A 5,878-nucleotide genomic window follows, 5' to 3' on the forward strand; every position below is an offset into this window, starting at 1 on the left:
AATTTTGGCCACGGGCCCAAATCTTAGCCTTGGCCACGCCGCCAAGCCCTAACTTTGGCCACGATGCCAAATATTAGCCTTGGCCACGCCGCCAAGCCCTAACTTTGGCCACGGCGCAAAATCTTAGCCTTGGCCATGCCGCCAAGCCATAACTTTGGCCACGTCGCCAAATGTTAGCCTCGGCCATGACTCCAAGCCCTAACTTTGGCCACGGCGCCAAATCTTAGCCTTGTCCACGGCGCAAAATCTTAGCCTTGGCCATACCTCCAAGCCCTAACTTTGTCCACGGCGCAAAATCCTAGCCTTGGCCACGCCGCCAAGCCCTAACTTTGGACACGCCGCCAAATCTTAGCCTTGGCCACGCCGCCAAGCCATAACTTTAGCCACAACGCCAAATCTTAGCCTTGGCAACGCCGCCAAGCCCTAACTTTGGACACGGCGCCAAATCCTAGCCTTGGCCACGCTGCCAAGCCCTAACTTTGGCCACGGCGCCAAATCCTAGCCTTGGCTACGTCTCCAAGCCCTAACTTTGGCCATGGCGCCAAACCCTAGTTTTGGCCATGCGACAACGCCACAGGCGTGGCCACGCCACAACGCCACTAGCATGCCGCTACGCCACTAACATGTTTTTATACCAATGGCGCCATGATAGACGCATTTATGTGTCTATTTTGATCTCAATTGTATATACTGATAGTGCTTGATTTTTTATTAATTTGGTTATTTTATGTTTTTGTAGGTGTTTTTGGAGAAATAAGCTCTTTCCCGAAAAATGGCTCGAAAAGTGATATTTGCGCTCGTGTGAGAAAATTACTATTCGGACCCTCGGTTTGGATAAGGGGTAACCTAATTACTAAGGGGCACCCAGATCACTATTCACCACCAACTGCTATTTTCACCCCCATTTCTGTTAGGGGGACTTCACCTTCTTTACGTGAGAATTGAAATTGGCGGGAAATGTCGCGTTCAAAAGAGCTGCTCATCTGCGTATTGCCTGTGTTGGATTTTGGTCGACAATCTCGTTGATATCTTCATGGTAATGAATTGGTACGATCCTGTTATGACAAAACAGGCGAGGTAATGGGTGTAGAGTCGGAAATCAACGGTTATAACAACACAGAGAGAAGAGGGTTTATCGGGTATTTTGTTGTCTTTTATTTCGGGAAGTTGCGCGCAACAAAGAGGAGATATGGTCGGACTTTCTCTAGGGAATGATTTGATTAATTCAAAACAAGATTAGCTACGTGTGTTTAGTCGAAAATATTCAAGTTTCCATACTCGTCTCATCAAAACAGGGAAGACATATTCAGAAATATTCTATCTTAATTATGGAAGATACGTGACCAACATGAAGGAAAATATCTCTTTGCATATTTATTATATCAATGAGAGAGATATCTACAGCAACAGACGGACGGACAGCAAGGTAAGAAGTTATCCCAGAGAGTTATTTTCCGTGGAAAAGAAGAAAAATATCCCGTGGATTGTGGGTGAAGAAAACGGAGATTAACTCGAGTGATTTGGGGAACTGTTGAGTATATAAGGAGTTGGGATAGGTCAGAGAAGGGGGTAGAGACTTTGGGTTACGCTGCAGAGCTAAAATTAAAACTGCAGGAGTAGCAGCAGCGGCAGCAGGAAGAAGACGAAGCTGAAGAACATAAGGTTGTAAAGAACAGTCGTTTCTTAGGGTCTTAAATTCATAATCCTGTAACAGTCCATTAATAACAATTATCTTCAGTTTGCAACAATTTCTGTAACAGTTGACTCTGTAACAATTATATCTGTTACAGATTCGTCTGTAATGTTATTTTCTTCAATAAAACACCTATTCAGCCATGAGTTATTATTTTGAGCGTGTTTTCACCATGAAGAGCTAAACCCCAACGATGGGACGACGGAGGAAGCCTTATTTCACAATTGTTTGGTAACTATATTTGATTTTTTATGACTTTTGCACTTGTTTTAATTGATTTATGATTTTTCTTGATTAGTTGTGATTTTTTTCTGATAGCGTATGCTTAGTCCAAGACCTCTTGATGCGCTATGCTTATGATTTACATCTAATTCTTTATAAAGTCTACTTTTGGCAAAGAAAGGAGTCTACAAAAGAGCTAAAATTGTTATGAGTCATTATATGAACCAATTGAATGTGATTAAAATGAATCTTTACAAGTCTTTGAACGAACTTTTACTACCACTTTACAACATCAATTTAAAATCACATCAATTTTTGGCGTCGCCGACGGGGACTTGTATTTAGATTTGTTTTAGGTTTATTTTTATTTTTATTATTTTTTGTTCTTTTTTACGCGTTTTGGTATTTTTCGATTCTTTTCAGATTTGGAGCGAAGCTACAAGGGAAGAAAAAGTGTTATAAAAGGAAAGCATCGCCAAAGAAGGAAAGAAAAGATGAATCCGAAAGGAGTGAAGAAGAAGATTTTGTATATAGTTATTTTGTTTTATTTTTCGAAACTGTAAATAGGGTGTTATTTTTGTAATTTTTTCTTTTCCTTTTTGGACATTTTTATTTTTGGACTTTTTGGAAATTCTTGGACATTATTTTAAAACCCTAAGGAAGGGCAGGGAAGGACGACAGTTACGATACTGTCTCGGCCCCTCGGGTTCGTACACTGACATCGGAGTCGGTGGCCTGAGTCGACTTCAACGGTTCATCGCCCGTCTGGTACGGGAGGTAAGATTCTATCCACCCACGAATCCCCTGTCAGTGGGTTTTATTTTGTGTGACAACTTACACCCATGCAATAGAATGTCGAACTGGTATTACAATAGCCAATACAACGAATATCAGACTGAGTTTCAAAATGGACGTTACTACTTTGACCATAGTGTGAATAATGGTTGGGAACATCATCCTTTTGAAGGTTATGGTCCATACCATGGTGAGCCCAATTACTATCCACACGCCATACGAGCAAAATTCCTCTCTACTAGAGTCGACGCGTAAGTTAGCTGAGTCGACACGTAAGTTAGCAGAAATGAATAACTTAGTTATGGAAGAAAGCAATGAAACGAGTGAACTTTCCTTCCTAGATTCAATCAGGAAGTCATGTGAGTCGACTCAAAATATTTTGTTAGAGGCCCAGAACATAATTGCTCTTAATTTCCAATATAGTGTTTCCAATAGTACCTTTGAAAATGAAGATAGTTATTCACATAATCAAGATGACGAGGATAAAATTGGTAACACTACTTGTTTAGATGAGGTTCAACCATTTTCATGTTATCATAATGATGATTATGATGAGGATAGTGTTGATGAAGAATTTGAAATAAGTAGGCATAATGATCAGGAATTTGTTACTCCAATTGAGCTTAATAATGATAATGTTTCTAGTTCAAATCCAAATAATTTTAATAATTATTCACCTATTCAAAAGGACGAGCATTTGACTAGAGATACTCCCGTTTTAGACGATGTAGTATTTCCTTTTGATTAAGAAGCTAATAATGGTTTAGAGGAACGAATTTATTCTGAGAATACTGTTTTAAAGTCTAGTGATTTAGAAACATTAGTATTAGACAAAGAAAGTGAACTCGTAGAGATGAGTGAGGATGAACCTGACTTAGAAGAATCAATTGACCATTTTCAGGAATCATATGATCTTGAAATTAGGGAAGTTGTGACTAGTCTTTTTAGAGACACTGAAAACTCTAAGTTTGGGGGTGATTATCATTCTCCATGTGCTTTAACTATTAAAAAGGTCCCTCACTTGGGACTTGACATATGTGCCTCAACCATTTTACAAGATTATCTTCATACACGTTTTCCTGAACCTAGTGATGTACATAAGAAAGTTCAGTTGCTAGAAACCCATCCTCTGGTTGATGTGGTTTACCCAGGCTATGATATCCAGATTAACTTTGTTTTCCCACCAAATACTTTTCAACCGATTGTGGGAATGTGTAAGTTTCATATGTGTCAATTATTACGTTTTGAGACTAAACCTAATTACTTTAGGAGATTAGGGTCGACACATTTGTTTAAGGAAGACCACCACTCTCATTGTGGTCAGCTGTGTGAGTCAAAATTGATTGACTTTAAGGATCCACAATTATTCAGGTTATTACTATGTGCTTCTAAGTTTTTACTTGAGTTTTTCCAGACTCTAATACATGAACCGGACCTTAGATTTGAGGAATTCCAGCGCATGAAAATATTTTATCTAGACCCTTTCATAGAGCCTGAACCTGAACCACAGCTAGATGTAGTTTTCTTAAACAGGAAACTAGACAAGGGTGCGCTTTATTTGTTAATTTTCTTGGCATGTTGCAGATTCCTTTTACTTGTGATATCTCTATTTGGTTTTGATGACCCACAGATATTTCGACTATTACTTTATGATACGAGGTGATTAATCCTTTCTTATGTCTGGATGAAGACGTTAAACTTAGCACTTCTTGGGAGGTAACCCAATCTCATGCAACACGGTAATATCTTTCCTTAACTCTTTTGCTTCAATGGTAACAGTTTCTCCTTGTTCATGCTTTTAATTTTATCTTTAGAACATTGAGGACAATGTTAGATTTAAGTTTGAGGGTATGGGAGAAACTTTTTAGTTGCAATAAATAAACTCCAAAGCCTATAAATTTATGCCTATTAAGGATTGCACTAACCAATCTAAGTGGATGGAAGCATTTTGGTTGTAGGAGTTGAGGAACCAATCTGATTAGATGGAAACATCTAAAGAGTCTATTCATAAAAGCACAGAGCTCAGGTGTTAGAAATAACATGGTAGTTTCGCCATATCTCGTTGAGTCCTTTTCACTTCTATTTTTATTTTTCTTTTTAAATATGTTTCTAAGTGATTTGGTGGGGCTCACGATTCAAGTTGTTACCAGTGCTAGGGCGAAATAGAGTGATTGAGATACCAAAAAAAAAAAAAGTTGAAAAAAAGAAGAGAAAAAAAAGGAAAGAATTAAGACCAGACCATCAGACCAAACGAAATAAATTTAATAAAGTCGACCACTGGTACCCTTGTATATGCCAGTTGTGTTGACCTAGAGTTAGGTTGTCGACCACTGGTTCCCTTGTATATGCCAGTGTGTTGATATTAGTCAGACTAGTATCTCAATCCATTAGGATAGGTTCATTTTGGCGGAGGCCTTCAGACAGATATGGGAAACGCCGTTCACTTAGTAAACATCAAAACCATCTATGTTTTTCTCTATATCCATCTTCTTGATCTGTCCATGTGATTAGTTTTGACTCCGGATATTGATGTCCATAGTGCGACTATCTGAGTAGAGCTCTGTCACTTATATATGAATTTTAGTATGCTTGAGTGCAAACTCGTGTACAACAATTGGAATTTCGCATCAGGGTACTTCCTCTTATAGTCAATAAATATGCCAACCAAGGAGATTCTTTAGTGCCTTCCAAGGTTCTGCGTAGATAGTTAGGGTCTGGAGTAAAGGTTTTGTGGGTATATCTCTTGTAAGCCCTCCCGAGACTATAACTCGTCCACTAGGGCCACCTAGGGGTTTAAAGGCTTATTGCATACGCTAAATGCAACCGACGATGCCTGCGACAGTGAGTTAGGATTTTATTTTCTATTTTTGATTTGCTCGAGGACTAGCAAATAATATGTTTGGGGGTATTTGATAGACGCATTTATGTGTCTATTTTGATCTCAATTGTATATATTGATAGTGCTCGATTTTGTATTAATTTGGTTATTTTATGTTTTTGTAGGTGGTTTTGGAGGAATAAGCTCTTTCCCCGAAAAATGGCTCGAAAAGTGACATTTGCGCTCGTGTGAGAAAATTACTATTCGGACCCTCGATTTAGATAAGGGGTAACCTAATTAATAAGGGGCATCCAAATCACTATTCACCACCAACTGTTATTTTCACCCCC

This window comes from Papaver somniferum, unplaced genomic scaffold, assembly GCF_003573695.1.
Source record: "Papaver somniferum cultivar HN1 unplaced genomic scaffold, ASM357369v1 unplaced-scaffold_117, whole genome shotgun sequence".
Lineage (NCBI taxonomy): Eukaryota > Viridiplantae > Streptophyta > Magnoliopsida > Ranunculales > Papaveraceae > Papaver > Papaver somniferum.